The sequence below is a fragment of the Bactrocera dorsalis genome, chromosome 2 (genome assembly GCF_023373825.1).
Source record: "Bactrocera dorsalis isolate Fly_Bdor chromosome 2, ASM2337382v1, whole genome shotgun sequence".
Taxonomy (NCBI): Eukaryota; Metazoa; Arthropoda; class Insecta; order Diptera; family Tephritidae; genus Bactrocera; species Bactrocera dorsalis.
Window position 1 is genome coordinate 15443960 of NC_064304.1, and position 20046 is coordinate 15464005.

Here is a 20046-nt window from a genome sequence, read left to right on the forward strand (position 1 = left end):
CCCGCGCGTGCCAATGCTCGTACGTTTGCCATCGCCATCGTTCAACCAATTCAATAGCCACCAAACATACATAACTATAACGGTAAATATTATATATAGCGGCATCTTGTATTCAGCTGTCATCAGCAAGTTCGTCGCTTTACGATGCCTACGCTAGCGCTACCTAAACTCCATGGCTCAGGCCAATTTGAAGGTGCCACAATCACCCATCTCCTTTCGCTCTCTCGCTCCAATATTGCGGGTTGGTTTTTGAGGGCTTGGTTGCTGTTTGTGACAGTCATTAGAGAGTTGTGAGTTGCCATGCCGCCTGCATAAGTCATGTTTCGGCAATCCCGTTGCGCCGCTTAACTGTCAACGACCGACGAAATGTCAATACCGAAGCCCATCAATATGCTATCAATGGCGCTGTGCTCTATTTTTGTGTGTCTGTACAAATGATGTTTATCTTGCAGTTCACAAAACTTTTTCAGAGGCTTAAAGATGGATTCTACTGTGAAAATGCAAATAAATGCTAAAGTGAAACTCAGAATTTATAGGTTATTTACACTTATGATATTGTGAAGTGTGATCCTGAGTAGTATCGAAGCAACTGCTAGGCACTAAGCACCCTCCGCGCGGTATACTATTGATTTCACATCCTTATACTACTTGAAGTTCTTGAAAATTATTAAATCATTTATCGGCCTTATTTAGTTGTCGAAATCTCTTCTATGAGTTATACGAGAAAGTCCTCTTGGAACTTATTCCTTTCTCAAGATGCCCTTTTAATATACCACCTAATTAAAGTTGGAAGACACTGTGCTAGAGTATTATGAATATGAAGTTTCCTGTAACTTCAAAACTACTGTATATTTGTCTTTGCAGTTCGCAAATATCAAATAAAGAGTTATATGGTAAAGATTTCCATCTTCAAAAAAAATCAAATAAAGTCAAAAGTACTTATCCGCTTTCCTTAAACATTTCTCTATTTTCATGTCAATTTGCCTAACATTTCTGCCAACATAAAAACATAGAATTCAGATGTGAGATTATACCACATTTGTATAATAAAAAATGTATCTGTCATCTAGGCCAGATATTTTTAAAAAAGGGTAACGATTTCGAACCAGATTCGTAAACATAACCCATAAAACTTTTTTTCTCGAGTGGTACGACATTGTTTAAGGTCGTGTGTAGTTTATTCTCATTAAGGCAATTGGTGTGTGTTTCACAACTGTTGTTTTACGAAGTAACTATTTAAAATGTACAACGAGTTTTCGAGAATAGTGTGTCCAATGGAATAACGACCAAAGACTAGTTGAAAATGTAGCAGAAATGTTCTGAGGGGTCTTCGTTATCACGAGCAGCAGTATTTTAGTGACGCAAAGTATTCAGTAAAGGTCATGAAGTCATCAAAAAGTCGAATACAAGTCCTCCATTCAGATCTCTTAATGACGGCAACATCTAAAAAAGAAACAGTGCTTGAAAAGAGTCGTATTGACATCGGCGAAATAGCACACGATCTCAATTTATCTTAAATATCAACGCAACATAATTTGATGAAAGTTTCGGGTATGAAACGAGTCAGTACTAGATTTGTACCCTGAATCTTTTGCAAAGAGGGGAGAATCGAGCAGAGATCGCAAAAAAGATGTTTGACAATGTACCAAGAGCCGTATGTTCTTCAAACGCAACACTAATGGTAAGATTACGTGTGTATATGAATATGACGTTCAACTTTCTAACAATCTTCTTGAAAAATGGCGACCCAAAAATCAGCCGAAACTGAAAAAACTTAAACCACTGAAGGCCATCACAGCCAAAACGTATATCAAGTGTATAGAAATTTGGTTTAAGCGCTCAGGACCTATTTTGAGAATAATTTGTCAGTCCAGGTCAAATTTGATCAGATGGTAAACACATAAAGCAATAGTCTGTAGATGCAGCTAGGCGAAAAGTGAACAGAATATAAAAATTTATGAAATGCAATAAAAATGTTTTCAACAACATTAGCTAGGTGCCTCAGAAAATTCTAGGGTATAGGAGCAGGCGAATTTTGAACGATAGTTTGCATTGTCTGTTGCCTTTGATTTGTTCACAAACACTTCAGGTTAGCGTTAGCGGTGCTGTACCACCCTACACCTTGTATGCGTGCCTATTTCTCCATGGAAACGTTTTCATCGCTACATGTCACCTCCGCCTCTTGTTGCGCTACGCAAAAGCGAATCCATTGCTCCTCCAACAATTGGAGGTAAAGTTATTATCACCGACAGAGTTTCCACTTTGCTAGACTGCGAAAAGTGTTTGATGGCATTTAGATCGAAGTCGAGAAATTTTGCCGAAAACATGTTTAATGCTGAAAATGCGGAAACACTTTGAAAATAAAATTTGGTTTGCAGGATATTTGGCTGAAATATGAAGATATCGTGGTCGAAGCAACTTCTCCAGTGACCTTTTAATCGGTGCGAACTACTCTCTCCGGTTTTGAGTTACCGATCTGATATTTTACACATATCTTCAATATGATCAAAATACTTTTAAAAACATTGATTTATATTCCAATCAGTAAAAGGCTCACAAAAGGCCCAACCTGGCACCCAAGTCAGCGAATTTGCAATAAATAAACGAAAAGAGTACTTTCGCGGCCTTAAACCGGTGCAATGCTGTCGGCATTACGAAAATTAATTTTAAAGAAACATTTCCGAATCATAAATCGAGGCGAACAAAAACAATTTATATGTATGTACGTGCGTGTAAGTGTACAGCCATAAAAATAAATATGAAAAATTGTCATTACATTGCGAGCCATTTGCGAATACTCTTAACGGGTGCGAGCAACAAAAACAGCAACATAAATTTCATTTAAGCCTCCTGCCGCCCATAACAGCAGGACCAGCGCGCGGCCAAAGCGCAACGCGCCTACCGCCGTTGTCATTTTCATTATTCCTCCAACTTCCTCATTTCGTGACTGTCGACGAATTATACTTTTTTCATATTTGTTTGTGTATGATCTTTTGTGGTTGCAGTCGAGGTTGCTCGTTTGGGTGTCGCTGCTGCTGTGGTTGCTGCCACGGCTGGCGCTGGTGCAACGCGTTTACGCCATGACATACTGAAAATATAAATGTAACATTACAGCAAACAACAACAATGCCAACATTTATTATTGTTGGCAGCGAGCAAAAATCTGTCCCAAGTCCCCAAACAATTTTTTAAGATGTTTCATGACTTTTTTACGCGCCGCTGACTTTACGCCATTAATGCATGTTACCGACCGCCACCACACCGCACTCACACACACGCATGCCCGCGCTTCGCTCAACCCCATTCGTTGACTGTCAGCAGTTCGCTTCATCGCAGCGCACTCACCCTGCTTTAAGCGCGCACTTTAAACGCCGCTGACACACGAATGCAACGGCAACCAGACGTGCAGCTGAATGTGTGCGCTTATGTTGCAGCGCGCGAGTGTATGTGTGTACGCGCTCGCATTTGGCCCGGCTTATAGCGCATAAGTCGCATTTGCCGCATCGCAGCACACTCAACTGCAGTGAAAACCAATAAAAAGCGCAGCGCCGCAGAGCAAAAGTAAACATGAAAATCAACAGCTACAACAACAAAAGCAATTACAACAAATACAAAACACTCGCCATAATGGATAGTCATTGAGCTGGTGGCACTGCAACGTTGCGCGTTGGCAGCCGCGTGTCACCGCCTGCCAGGCGGAAGGCAAAGCACCAGCAACAAAGCGACACCCAATGCGACACGCGCCACCTCATCGCCCAGCGCTTGCCGGCGCGCATAAACAACAACAACAGCAAGCGACGTACAACACCACCACAACTAAGCGTGTTGCGGTTATGAGGAGGCGCGTTGAAGTCATCGAAAAGCTGCATAAATGGTAAAAGCGTCGAGCTGCACGAGTAGCGCGGTGGCGCCTCACACCCGTTGGCCGTGCGCAGGTGTGAGGCCTTCGCGATTTGCACACTTTAGCACAACACCTCTTTTACCAACATTGCAAATATGTAAAATGTGGCAGACGGTATGAGGGTTCATTCTGCAATAAAGGAAGTGCAACATTGTTGCAAAATTCACTGGGCGCATCCATTTCGCGCTTTGATGTTTGTAATTTTTCTTTAATTTTTCATGTCATTTTCGACGGCTGCCCAAACAAATAAAAAAACGCGCGCCGGAGCGGGGCGGCAATACTTTGCATATGCATGCCGCTGATGCGCTGAGTGATTGGAAGCGAGCACAAAGCAGAAAATTGTTAAAGAATGCACTTAACGGCATAACGGAACGTCATGCTTTCACATACATGTATGTGTGCATATTTGAATATGAAACATTGTTTGGCGTGTCAAAAGTTTTCGACGCAACGTACTCACGGCTCCATCCAACACACGCCTCCAGCTCTCTGTCTCTTGGCCAAATGTGGTTATGAAAATTTATGCAATCATCTTTGCTGCGGAGATTGTGCAGAGGTCACAGTCGGTCTAGCAGCTTAGTTGGCGTTCAATTTCATCTCGCCTGCATCATATTTCATTGCAAGTGACAACAACGGCGTAGGAAAGCTGATTTCCCCTCCCTGCAAGCACACTTTATCTCCCACTCTCTTTTTCTCTATCAAATACAGACAATTTATATTATCTCATCCACAGAAGACGAAGACACTTGTATTAAAAGTTTTTCCAACATTATATATCCTTTTTTCCCTCGGTCTCTCTCTCTCGCCTTTTCGCTTTCAGGCGGCAAACAGTCATGCTATTAAATATGCATAGGCTTATTTTTTAAAAATATGTATCATCAGCTCATACTATGTACAAAATACAGATAATGGCCGCACAATTCAGTCAGGTACTCACTTAAGTACTCACCAATCTTTCGCGACCTCATAAAACCATTACTCAAGAGGACAATTCAACTATCACTCCGATTATCATAGTAGAAATATAAGGCTCTTATCCACAATTGAAATTACACTGATCATTATGATTAAATTTATTATTTTCATCGTTTATTGAACTACTAATCTATACAACTAGGGAATATCAATAAAAACAACTGAAAGTCTTCTCAGTACCACCTATAAATCAGAAATCTCCAACAAAGTCGGATAACCAAAAGACAACTGTTGAATACCATACTTCTATGTACTGTTCATCACTAATTTGACGTGTCTTCAAAAGCAAATCTCTACAAAATTACCCGAAATTCAATATCCCATAGAGGTCTTTACTTCTCTGGAAGAAAACCCAGTTGATACTAAAGTTAAGTTAGGCAGAGTTTAAAGGTCGGTCCAAAACCGGATTCCACAGCGGCGAACGTCGGTCTAATGATTTGTACTAAAAGCGAATTTGATTGTTTAGGTTCATTAAGGAATGAATGAGCCTGTTTTCTGATCTAGTCCTAGAATCATAAATCGGAAGTTTACAATATTTATTCCACCTTCATGCCAGATAGTCGGCACTTATTGGACGTATAGAACGACTATAGCGCCATTTTTACGTCGAGATCTTAATGAAAAGTGTAAAAAACGGACAGCCTGTGCAAGAACTGAAGCCGCTAGACCTTCCCAAGTGACATCGCTTCACTCTATGAGCTCTCTTCCAAGAGAATCCAGCATCGATGAGGCCGATTTCTGGCTCAAAGCAAATATAAACAAGCAAACTTGCCACATTTAGGACGAAGAGCAACCTGAAGAGATTCAAGAGCTGCCAATTTATCCAAAAAAAAAAAAAACAACGGTTTGGTGTGGTTTGTCTGCCGGTGGAATTATCGGTCCATATTTCTTCAAAAATTATGCCGGTGAAAACGTAATCGTCAATGGCGACCGTTATCGCGTCATGATAACCGACTATTTCATGCCTGAAACTGAAGTTCGTGATCTCGGCGACATTTGGTTTCAACATGATAGCGCCACATTTTACACATCGCAGCAATCAATGAATCTATTGAGAGAACACTTCGGTGAGCGGATAATTTCACGTTTTGGGACGGTCGATTGGCCTCCAAAATCGTGTCATATCACACTGTTAGAGTTTTTCCTGTGGGGATATGTAAAGTATAAAGTCTATGTGGACAATCTCGCTTCGATTTAGGTCTTGGAGCAAAACATCACGCGTGTCATTCGCCAGTTACCAGTCGAAATGCCCGAGTCATCGATAGTTGGACTCAACGGATGCACCGCCTGTGTCGATAAATCAACATTACAGACTTTTACATCCAACATTGAAACTCAGACATAAAACAATTTAAAGCGGAAATAGAACATAACATATCACTTAGGTATTCTCTTACGATCCTCAATGGAATAGATTGATTCCTTCTAATTTCATGTCTAAGCGCCAGAAAAATTAAAAAAACAAACTTCAAGGAAAGTCATTTGAAAAAAAATTTACACATTTTATTTAAGTATTCATATAGAATATCGTACAAATAATAAATATAATTATTTTTCCACAATTCAGTATTAATCATAAACAACTATATTACGACTTTTATGTTTATATAAACAAAAACCAAACTGCCTCCTCAACTAAATCTTAGCCACATTTATCAGCATGAACGAAGACTATCAACCAAACATTAATTTCCACATATTTATGATTCGAAATAAAACATGTAACAAGCGACACGAAACTGAAAACCAAAGTGAGGCGACGGGAAAGTCAAGCAACAAACCCAGCGACCCTTCGAGGTAAGTGATTTCTCTCGACTTTTTATGTTGTGGCATAAAATTCAATTTATTATAGCAATGAAAACTTTTAATGATCCTGTAAAGTGACAACCCCTTCTGCGGCGAGTTGTGGCCATTTCAATTTAGATATATGGCCGCACGCGCTCTACACACACTCACATACATACAAACACACACAAATATACAATATGTGTACGGTTTTGTTTGTGTCTTCACTTGGTGAGCCCATAAAGTAGTTGGTATAAAACTATCGTCGCAATAATCGAGCAGTTATTGAGTGGAATTTGCATTAAATTAATACTTCGGCTGAGCGAAATGATTTTAGCGCTTAATTCACTTGAATTTCATTGTGAACATGATAAGATATTAAACAGCGGTTTGTAATGAATTGTTAAGTTGTGAGGGAGTATTTATTTGCTTTAGTAAAATAATAAAATTTTATTACCGAAACTAAGTTGATAATATGAGCTTTGTTAACTTCTTATAATATTTATATTATTGCTGAAAATCATTGAAACTGCAACATTTATTCGATGAGAGCAAGTAATAGAAGTATTACATTCATCGTAACAATCGTACGAGGGATGTTAGATAAATCGTTTAATTTTTGATGTTTCTTCAGTAAACTAAGTTGGATAATTATACTCGTATACCAGAGGCTAAGTTTCACAAATCACACATTAAATTTTATATCTTAAGTTGCTTTTGAACAAACCATAGACCAATAGCTCATTCAGATAAGTCAGTGTCGGACTGATAAACATGCAGTAAATTATCATGGATTAACAATCACAGCAACGAGAGTGAATATTTAATTTTCAAAAGAATTACTGTTATGAGTTCAAAAGCGCATGAAGCTAAAGCGTGCTCTTTCGCGTCTTTGAGTATAGAAGCAGAAGCTCTTCAACAAAATTTTTCGAGATGTTCAATGGAAATTCTGTCTAAAGTTTATAGAATTTCACAAGCGGAAACCCTTTTTGAACCCCTCAAAATCTTTCAAACGCCAAATAGAATTCATAACAGTGGACTCAGCTTACTTAGTTAGGCTGAAAGAGATTTTATAGATTTGACCTTAATATTGCAGTTGATGGCTTCAAGATTTTAGGTGTGACTTTTGACAGTCTGTGCTCCTTCACTCCTCATACAACCGCAATTATAGCCAAAGTACAAAGGCGCATCAAAATCCTCAAGTCGCTAGCCGACAGCACATACGATAAGGACAAAGAAACGTTTTTAAAATTTAAAGGTAATCGGCCAGCCGCTCCTTAACTACGCCGCACCAATATGGTTGCCTGGTTGCAGAGAAACGTAGACGAGGCAGACCCAAATTTGTCAGAACGCTGCACTTCGAACTACGATAGGATTCCTCTTGATGTCTGCTATCGAACACCTGCATAAGGACCGTATAAAAGCATTATGAACTTTCTTGTGCTTTCGCACAAATCATTCCTGCTTGGAACGGGATCGCCTCCTGGGAACATCAAGAGGTCATTCCTCAACTACGTCGACGAAATCAAACAATACGCCTACCAGACTTCTAACGCAACTAACATCCATTCCAGATGAAGAGCTCGAGTGAGAAATGAGGGTGACCCTTGCGCAGTTTCGCTCTGGACACTGTAGCAGGTTAAACTACTACTTACCCAGAATGGATACTGATATATCTAATATATGTCAAACGTGCCATGAGTTCCCGCATGACTCTTCTTGACCATCTCTTTGCTTGCCCTGCTAACCCTACTCATCTGACATCCTTCTCCCTTTGGTCAGAACCAGTCGAAACAGCACGTTTCTTAGGCCTCATTTAAAGAAATTACGAAGGGTATTATAACCTCTGGAAACCAAACCTATTTTATTATACTTATGTATGTTTAACTTCCAGTTTGTTTTCTCTATCTGACTTTCTATCTTGTCTATCTTTTTTATACTCTCGCAACAAAGTTGCTAAAGAGAGTATTATAGTTTGTTCACATAACGGTTCCAGCTTTAATTTCTGAGAGCCTAAACCTTACACTTCCGTTACGAAAGTGACAATTTGTGCTACCCACAGTTCCCCAACCGCTGCTGAACTGCATCTTTACACACATTCAACACTACCCGAAAATAATCTCTAACTTCAAATGAGGAAAAACAATAAATCTAGACCCAACATAATGCCTTACTTTAAATTAAGAAAAACAAAATCTAATCTTGCAGTTAAACTAATTTAGCACATTTTAGCCTTTTCACATTATTCATGGCACATGATCGGCAGTGCAGGCACGTCGCACACAACAGCCGCCCCGCAAATGCTAAAAATAAATCGTCGGGCGCTTAAGGAGACGCGAAGGAGCGCTTCAGATTGCATTGCATTAAATGCGTGTCGTGAATTATAATTTCATTTGAACTTTACGCTTTCGAGTGCCATAAATTACCTGCTGCACTTACAAAGCAAGCAAGAAATAATAAAAGCTGCACAAACACAAACAAGTAACACCAAAAACTCGCATGTGTGTGTGTGAGGGCATGTACACGAAGCAATTTTGGCAGCGCATAAGCAAAATGTGAACTTTTGTGGTGCACATGTGCTTGAGAAGGAATAGGAGTGTGTGAAAATTGTGGGAGAGTATACATTTTGATTTCTTGCTTTTGAAATTTTTGCTATTTTGTACGACTTCAATAAAGAAAAGAAGGCCAATGGCAGGTGGCAATTAAAGTATAAATATATAAATGTTGACTAGTAGCACAAATATTTATTTGCGGCGAGAAATTTAGAACAAACTAAAAAATATGAGTCAATGTTGCCGCATTTTGCTCACAAAGCAAACTAATATTCTGTGCCACATAGCAAGTCGCTAGTTTTTGTATTCCTGAAAAGCACTTGAACATTGAAAACATTTTACTTTTATTAAGTGAGTATAAACTAACTAAATAACCGTTGTTCATCATGCTTATTAGCTTGAAGTAGCCTTTGCTTGCACATACTCAACACACCAACACTTCATTATATGCATTAAAATATTTCCAATTCAATCCTTTTAGCCACTAATTACTTACATAAACTTTAATGAATTGCCAACCGCGGAAAAAATTAAATTAGACCACAACAACAACAACAAAGCCAACACAAATCACACGTTGGTCATTAGTTATGCACGCGCTGTGCCGCTGGCCAATAACGGTGCATTTGCGAGCACATAGAATAGCCAGTGCAGGTCGGGCGCACATGGCGTATGAGTATTGTGCGCACAAAACAAACGCAATTTCTATATTGCCAACAAAACGCCAATTAATTACGCTTATAATACAGCAATTTAATTACCAACGCGGCGAATTAGCGAAATCCAAAATCTGGTGAAAAAGTGCACGAATACGATGGGAGCATTACATAAATAATATTACAACAATTTTGTGCAGCAAAATGTTGGCGTTTAATTTGCGATTTTTTTTGTAATATTTTTGTAGCAAAAAAATTCAAAACCATGCGCACTATGTACAACAATGCACACAATTATTCAGCATTGATCTCTAATGCATTTGTGTTGTTGTCGTCAATTAAATTTAATAAATTCAATTGTGTGTGCGTTTGGCACTTTTTCGACAAGTTTTAGAAGTTGTTATTGTAATTATTAACAAACACAAATTTAATAAAAAAGTTTATGATGCAAGCTTGCAGAAAAAAATGCCTTTGTAATTGCATTAGTAACTAAATAAGGTAAATTGGTTAAGCAATTAGTCCAAATTAGCGCGAAATTTCGTGTTCCTTTTGCAAATTCATTCTAATTATTATTGTAGCTACCAAAACGTAGCTGCGACATTCAGCTTCCTTGTAACAATTTCATGTTGTTTTTGTAAAAAAAAATAGTTACAGTTTTTTGGTACCAGCAATTTAAATGAATTATTATTATTTCTCAGTGTTGCGGCAAAAACCATTGCAATGTAAAGTGTCTATTTTTCGCCTACATTAAATTACTATTCCTACTTCACGCAAAATTTTTACAAATATTTATTTACAACTTTTTCATAATTTCCTAACAAAACGCTGCTTCTGATGTTTTTGAATCCGACATAAATGGCGCATTTCTATTTCTCACGTTTTTATGGTTAATTAATTATTATTTTTATAAATAATTACTAACCTTAAATTAGCTATTTTTGCATTTCCCTTTGCTGAATTAAAAAATTGTATTTAAAAAATCATTAATTAGGTGCATAGATTTGACAAAAATACAGTTTTTCAGCCATTACATTAAAATCGTGACAGTAACATTTTAAATTGCTGCAACTTATGCGATATTTAAGCGGTTTATTCCCTTCCAAGTCAGAAGATTTCTAGTAGGTGGAGATTGCAATGCAAAACACATGTTTTGAGGCTCACGATTACTTAATCCGAAAGGACGACCGCTGTATAACACTATTATAAATAGGCACAATAACCTTGACATAATAACTCCTCGGAAGCCGACATATTGGCCTAGTGATCGTAACAAAATAACAGATTTAATTGATTTTTCTGTGATTAAAAATATAAATAAATCGCACATAACAGTTGATACTTGTACTGGACCTATCTTCTGATTACTCTCCTATACTAACAAAGCTATGTGCACAACCCATATTCGTTGATCCAAAAGTGTGTAAAATGAACTGGTTAAAATATAAAAAATACGTTAGTGGTCATATAATAAAACTCACTGATATGATACGAATGATAGAACTATATGATATGTCTAAATACAAGCAAGCAAACTTCTCTTTGGAAAGACCAAAAGCCCATGAAGCCCTCATTCAACTCCAATATGCCTATACGAGTTTTGGGTGAAAATTGACCACGAAGTGACGAGGCAAAGGTTAATGTTTTAAAAATCACCTAGAAAAGATATATTAATCTAATTGCCCAAAGAACAACATTAAGCTGGGGATCCTACCTAATAGAGCAAACGAGTCGCGCGAGTCTTTTCAGACTTCTCCTGCTAAAATTATTAGATCCATAAAAGAACTTAATCCAAAAAAGTTGCCAGGATATGATCATGTTACCCTAAAAATGCTAATTTAGTTACCAATTATTGCGAAAGAGATGCTCTTTTTGCTTTTCAATACAATTCATACAATCCAATTTCATGGAAAAAGTCACAGATCTTCTTGGTAGATAAACCTGGGAAAGATCAGACCAATAAATCTTCTACCCTCTCTTTCTAAAATATTTAAAAATGTGTTACTATCAAAAACCTAGCACTAAAGAGCAAGAAAATAGAATTACTAACAAAATAAGAAAAACATTTGAGCACTGATAGTACTGTTCAGCAATATTTTTATTTAAACAATTCCGAGAGTATACAAAACTAATATTATTATTTATTTATTATTCCGTCGATATTTATCTGACAACTATATAAGAGAAGATGAAAAGAAAGTTTTAAACCTATTTCGGAAAAAATTTCCTTACCGGCTCTGAAAATTGAGTTTCAAAGCTTTTCGAGAAAACTGTGTTTAAAGTTTTAGAAGTCGACTGCACTCAAATAAAAGAAAGACACTTACATTGTCGAAGCTAATTGCTACACCAACTTCAAACCAAATAAGAGAATGATGACTTAAACAGCCAGCAAAACCACCCTTCACAACACTATGTGGTAGGTTGTGCAAAATTCTATGCTTGCGCGCAGAACTCACTTCAAATTTGCGCCGTTTCACTGTAGTTGCGTTTAGCATTACCGTTAGAGCGTAGAACATATTTCATACAAATTTGATTTGTATTTATTTTAAAGTTTCCAAATTTCACAGCATAACGATTTTGAAAGCGAAACATCATAAACAAATTAATAAGTGCGCGTATGTGTGTGTTGCATGTCAAAATGATACTCTCACGCTGACTATATTATATACCCTGTACACTCGTCTCTATGGTCAAGCATCATGCTGGCAGCGCGTAATGGATTTTGACCGTCAGTTATTAATTTGACACACGTCAATAATAATTATAAATAATGTATGTACTTATGTCGGTGACTAAACACAAAATGACAGCTGAGCGCTGTTTGCCAACGCATAAATTAATATGTGTACATGTAAATATTTAGTTTAATACCTTAGTTAGGAGATTTGGGGATTAATAAACAAAATTTAATGGCGCGGGCATTATTAGAACCAAAGCAGAAAAGATTATTATGCATAAACGGCTTTGTTCGCAAAATGTTTAGAATTTGTGGAAATTTCGCTTGTGATGAAAATATAATAAAAATAAAAATTTAAAAAAAAAATTGTTATCATTGACAATTTAGTATTAAAAATTAATAATTGGCTTAGCGTAACGGAATAGAAAATAATTTTTTTTTAAATATGAAAATATATTTATATTTGAGTTAGTGGTATTGAAAAGTTGTCTGTTCAGAAAAAAATATTTCCTTCATTTCCATTTGAAAAATACAAATTTAGAAATTTGGAATTCAAATAGTTTTTTATAAATACAAAAATAAAACTCTAACCGATAATGGATAATAACTTTGGCTTAATGAAAATTTGTAAAGTACAGTGTGCGACAAAACTAAAGCACGAAAGGGTTTTATGCTTGAAAAATTTATGTCTTTCAATATTTGGTTGCGTATCCCTTATTTTTTAATACAGGTGCACATCGGCGAGGCATGGGCTCAATTAATTTATTTTATGTGTCGCAGGAAATGCTTTTCCATGCTACCTTTACTTGTATGTATAAAACGGCCTTATTTTTACAATTCTCACGTCTGATTTTTCGATCTACAATTTCCTAATGGTTCTCTATGGGATTGAGATCAGGTGATTGTGCGAGTCGCTTCAAAATCTCAATCCTGTTATCAAAAAAACCACTATTTTACAAAAACAGCAGTATGTTTCTGGTCGTTGTCATGTTGATAACTCCATTTTAAAACCATTTCTTCTGCAACATGCGGCAGCATAATATTCTGAAAAATATTTTTATGCTTGCATTTGTCCATTGTACTGTTTATATAATGAATTGGCCCAATTCCATTCTCTGGAAAACAACCCCACACTAGTACATTGTCTCCACCATGTTTCACCGCGCTTGTTTTATAGCGCTGATTTAGGCGTTGTCCCTTCGGTCTGCCTACCAGCTTCAGCCCATCTCAATCTTTGATATTAAACTTCAGTTCGCCAGAAAAAAGTACAGTTTACCATTTGGTAATCGTTCAATTTATGTGCATCCTCACAAATTCCAATCGCGCCAGTCTGTTCTTTAAATAAATAATACGGCTTTTTTGCACTAGCTACAGGTAGCATGAAAACCCCCCATGGACAGCTCGACGTTGTATGGAGCTCTGTAATATATTTAACCGTAATTATCTTACAAAGGATATTGCCGATATAAAAGGGTAATTTTTTATTGCTCGAATGACTCCCTTATCCTCTCGTTCGGTTGCTTTCCGTGACCGTCTAGCTCTATGCGCTGTAACCAAAGAGCTTTTTTTGCGAAATCGGCTAAATGTTCGGGAAACAATAGACTGATTTATTCCAAACTCTTTTGCAATAGTCATAACTGATTCTCTTTTCTTAAAATCCTTAACAAATTTTTTTCTAAAATGAACAGAATAGTTATTTCGAGCCATTGATATATCTTTCACTTTAATATACAACCAATCGTATTGAATAGCGAACTGAAACTGAATATGCACTAATATTTTTCTATTTAGCTAATAACTACACATATACAATATTTTCTGATCATTACAAACCGTTAGACAAACAATTAATGTGCAATTAATATGAATTATTGGCTACGTGCTTTAGTTTTGTCGCACCAGATTTTTGAAGTTCTTCAGATATTTAATTTTATATAAAACAAATTAACTTATTGAATAATTTGTTTAATTTTTACTAATTTTAAAAGAAGAATACTTGAACTAATAATACAATTCAATAAAACATCATGTAATGCCTACTTTATGATTATATTCGGTTAAATACCGACAAGGTAGATTCCGTGCTTTAGTTTTGTCGCACACTGTATATGTACAAATATATTGCCGTAAAAATGTTCGTATATGAACCTAATTTAATTCCAACACCAAAAAAACCACAAAAAAAAATTTTAATATGGCGCAAAATAGTTTCCAAGCTTTGCATAAAGAGTAGATATTTGCCTAAACTACAGCATATCTTCAAAATTGTTAATTTCTGCTTCGACAATAATAACAATGTAGTGAGACATATAAAACGTTGCCTATTTCAGTGGAGACGCGCACCTAGTTCCAACCATTCATTATATCAAGCAAAATTGAGTGAAGACACACACCCAATTCTGCCCTCTCGCAGTTTTTAACAAAAATTAACATAATACTAGCCAGTAGTGTGTTAAAAATTTTGAAAGCATTTTGCCCATACAAAAAGTTTAAATTACAAAAAGTTGTTCTTCATTTTAGTAGCGAAGTAAATATTTGCAGTGAACATAAGTTAAAAAAGTAAAAAAAAAAATCCAGTTTTAATTAAAAACTTGCGAGATTTTTAATAAGCTGCTTATGAGGTTCAAAAAGCTATTATTTATAATAGCAAACCGGTGTAAAAACAGCATACGAACTAACTGTGATTCAGCGAAGCAAAGACACTAAGCCGAAACCAATTTTTCTGTTCACTAAAGATTATTTTTTTTTTTTTGAGAAACAATATAAAAACCAATTTTACCTTCTTGGTGGGCACCGCATACGATATATTTTGGCAGAGAATTGCCACATATACATTTTTAGATATTCTCAAATAATATTTTAAAGTACACGTACCTGCAAAGATAAAGAAAAAATATGTCATCATAAAAATATCAAAACAGTTTTGTAAATTTATAGCAAATTTGAAAAATATGAGAAACCTAAATCTAACAAAATTGGCAAATTCCTTTAATAAAATCCAGTTTACCTATAAACTTAATAATAGCTACGTATTATTTGCAAAAGTTGTAGCAATTGAAATGTACAATATGTCCGAACATATGGAAATATTTGAAAAGACACAAATGCTAACAGATAGTGTGTCTGTAAATAAATACTAAATATCAATTTCGGCACTTAAATAAATTTGAATTCTTACGCAAGTGAAATATGCTTTCAAGCAACGAAAATTTATTAAAAATTAAAGTGTGTCAAGACAACTGTGTACGAGTATATCATATATTTCTCAAAGCTAGCAAGGGCAAGAGTAGTAAATCTTGTGTGTCAAAGCATATGATAATCGGATTTGCCGCATAAGTGTGTAGCGTGCGGATGTGCTATGCGAGAGACAAGTAGTTAGGTATTTTCCGACAACTGTGCGAAATTAAATTATTTTTGCCGCAGCATTGTACGTTTGGAGTTTAAGATTGCTGCTGTCGATTTAGAAGCCGAGTTGGAAAATAAAATATTTTATTTTTTTAATGACTTAATAAATTGACACTTTTCAAAAGCGATGTAAATATCAAACAGATCTAAAATATTACATATGTCATTAATTTTTATACACTGAGTAGTATTCTTTATCTTTTGGACTAAATTTCATAAAGCACCAAATGTTATTAAATAGGTTAGGTGGCTGCTTATTTCCTACTAACAGGCGCTTCATTCGGACTTGACACTGTATTTTAGCCATGTCACGCACCTTATAAAGTAACGACTTTGTTATTGTGTGTAAACTCTAACGCTTTGGGCTATTGAAGCTTCACTATTTTCCACCGGCTTTGATATAGTGTTAAACAAACAGTGGTGGATGAGATAAGGCTTGAGCCACTTCGGAATTGCCCCTGGTTACTAAAAGCCTTTTGATGACTAAAATTTACATTAAAGTGCCTTGAGACGCGTTTCTCGCTTCCATACAGTAAGATAATATAATTTATAGCCTATTGTGTGTAGTGTCTTCAACCGCTTAAAAATTTCATACTCGGGCACTTTAATTAAAAAATCTTCAACTTAAATTGGAAAAACTATTTGACAATGCTATGTTGAGCACTTGTTTTTATTAGCAAAAAACGATCACTACACGTATAGCCTACATTTAGGGACACTAAAAATTTAGCCAACTCACGCACCCCTTGATCAATAGAATCAATTAATATTGGAAACAGATATAAATTTTCATAGGGAAGTTAAAAAATAAGTTAATAAAAATATTATTTGCTTTCTGAAAGCCCAAATATATTAATGCACGAAGTTTACTCTGATTTTTGTATACAATTTTCTACTATGAACTAAACCTAATAGGTTTATATTTACCACGGGACCATACAACTTAAAGTTAGAGCTGTGATTGCAACAGAAAGACCCCAGAACTTTGCGAAACACTGAAGCAAGTAAAACAGATTCTTGGTATCAAATTTGCCAGCATCAAATACGTATAACGGAAAAGTAAAGCAAATAACGAAATCCAAAACAAATCCACACTGACTGGAATAACAAAGATTGTAAATTATTTTCTGCAACCAAATTACGTGATACGACTACCGAAATTGCAAAGTACACACGTACATGTGTGCATACGACTGGGTATAAGTGGCAGCCAACAATGGCTATTAGCGTGTGTCATGCACGAAATGGGTCACATGATGAATTTTAAAACAAGGCTTGATTAGTACCAGGTACAGAGATTTTTCGGTGCTACAAAACATAAAAATTTCAAAATGGGCTTAAAGCTCCGCGGGAACCTGAGCATTTCGGCACAATACATGCAAACCAACACACCTGCATACTGTATACTCTTACATGCGCATAATGCCAGTAATTTCGGCTAAGGCGCTGCCTACTTGCTACAATCGCCAGCGGGTATGAGCTTGCCACATATCTGCAGGAATGTAAGCCAGCGGCGAATTTCATGAATTTCAGCTGATGCTCGCAAGCACATACATACTCGTATATACAGCCGGTTTTAACCGTTTGATGATATGCTCGTATTTTGCGCGACCCACAGGCTACCCGAACAAGCAGCGCGCGTCGTCTGTTTATACGCGACCTGACTGCGATTTCATGATTACGCTTAATTAAGCTGCTTTCCAGTGACTCTGCGCGGCGCGCTGTTGCACGTGGCGCCAGTTGTGTTGCTGCAGCATGTCATGGCGTGTTGGGTGCTCTCTGCGCTCAACAGCAACAGGGGCTGCGATAGATGTGCGCGTCTGCACTACAAGCGACGCTCATGTCATGTTGCATGCAACAAAGCGACACTCAGCCAGGTAGCGAGCTGGGCGCAGAGCCTGTGGTACGGCGCTGCATGGAAAAGTTGTTCGCTCGCTTGCTGTTGGCAGCCAGCAGGAGCTGCATGTTGTTAGTTTCGTATGTTGTCGGTGATTGGCGCGCAGTTTGGGGCAGGTTGCGCCGCCGTTAGCGTGGCATGTATATACGCTCATTATGCGAAAGTCGCAAAGAAAACAATGGCAGCTGCGTTTGCACAGTGGCGTCTTTGCATTTTCACTTGGCAAGGCCGGTTGGTAAAACAGGTGCCACAACAAAAACAACAACAACAGCAACAGCAATAACAGTCGAAATGGGTAACGCAGCAAATTAGAACAATAACTGGCGCAAAGCAAACAACAAGCAAGAACAAGAGCGGCATGTTAGTAGCTCTGCGCGCCATGCACACACACACATGCATAACAAAAACCAACCAAAAAATTAAAACAAGTAAATGAGCGCGCTGGCAAATATACATGCATGGGCGAGTGCGCAAAATACCAAATGAATTCGTTGCATCGTGGCGCATAAACAAAACACGAGCCGCACACTTATACTTATGTACGTAATTTGTATGCGGAAGCGGATATGAGGGCAGGCCAAATGCAGAAAATTTTAGCGAATCCAAGCGCAGCGCTACAATAGCGGTATTACGTTGCATACCGCGCGCCAGATAAGCCTTGCCGCACGCCGCGTGTCACATGATGGCTTGAATTCCCCTTCAATGCGGCAGCGCGCTACAAATGTGGCAGCACAAGAAGATGTAATTAAATACATGCCGCGCGCATGTGTGTGTACATATGGCTTAGCGCAGGCGGGCGGTTGTGCGGTTGGGCGCGGAGCGGCGCGCATTCACACAGCCAGACATGACAAATTTGCAGCGAATGTGTGTCAAAGGAAAGCCATGTGCAAATAAATTATTATTAACTGTCAACTGAAACTTTCATTTTTCCCGTGATGCATGCAACATGCTGCACTATAACGCGCACACATACACACAAACACATATGAAAGTACACTCTGTTTGCCACGCAAACTCATAACTCGGCACGTAACTGCAAAGTGCAGCAACAAAAGGCAATCAAGCGACCGAGCGCAATAAATCTCACCAAAGCACTAACAAAAACAACGGCAGCAACAAAAACAACAACACATTTTTAGTTTGAATAATGACATTAAAACGCAAGCAAAGGACATAGCAAACTCATATGAAATTGTACAATGGCAATGGCATGATATATGCAGAAGCTGGCATCGAGTGGAGCGCGCGGTTGAGTAAAGAATTTGGGGGAGTTACGAAAAGGGGTTATTGTTTTCGCTCGCTATACTTATAAGGTACTGTTTTATGGTACACGTAGAGTATATAAATACCAAACGATGCAATCGTACTGCCTTTATCGCATGCTGGAATGTCTCGGCATGATGGAGCTTTTGTTGTTGTTGCGAGTAGAACTTTCTTCGCATAGTTGCTGAAACTGTTGTTCATATCACAGCCCTTGGAAACGATAGCGATCGAATAAATGAAGCATATAGACTTTATGGCTCTGGCTAATAGCTCGAGCTGCGGCACTCTTGCGCTGTAGAGGATTCAAGTATAAGATTATCCAGTATCTTGCGAATTCCGTTGACTCAAAAGTTTACAGATCAGTTTTAAATCTTTAGTTCAGAAGTCTATTTTAAGCAATTGGGGCAATAAGAGGGAACTGATCCCGCTGAACAGTGGAAGTTCACAAGATCAGCCTAAAAAAAAGACGATTTTTGGGAACTTAACAAACTAATGTATCAATTTATTTGATTTTAAGGTTCATTTACACATATTTTGATTTTTGATTTTTGAAGAATTTTTGAAGAAAAAAATTTGTTTTCGAGTTACACGCGATCTTCTAAGAGCGTTAAAAAAAACACAACACAAAATGATTCCGGCATTCTCGGTGGATGAAAGCTAAAATCGAAAAATTCTTTCCAGAAGATTTTGACAACTATTATAGTGATCTTTTAATAATTATGTTATTGAGTCTCGGGCATATGTAAATCTGTTCCGAACTTACTCTGCTTCATAAATTCATTGGTGCTATATTCAATCGAATACGAGTTCACGCTTTAGGTACTCAAAGTTTTCTATATAATCATCGGAAGTGCATTATCTGATTTCCAGTTCTCGCTTTCTTTACTTAGCTAAGGCCGAGTTCACATGCGAAGGCTTTTGGGGCTAATTTTCCGGAA

At 37.3% G+C, this 20046-nt stretch overlaps 1 long non-coding RNA gene across 1 annotated transcript in view; it reads right to left on the reverse strand.

Moving 5' to 3' along the window:
• Positions 1-15179: 15179 nt before the first annotated feature.
• LOC125776249 (uncharacterized) overlaps positions 15180-20046 on the reverse strand; it is a 206031-nt gene continuing 201164 nt past the window's right edge. Inside the window, exon 3 of the long non-coding RNA XR_007421540.1 lies at positions 15180-15417. This is a non-coding gene — a long non-coding RNA (uncharacterized LOC125776249). The remainder of the gene's footprint in view (positions 15418-20046) is intronic.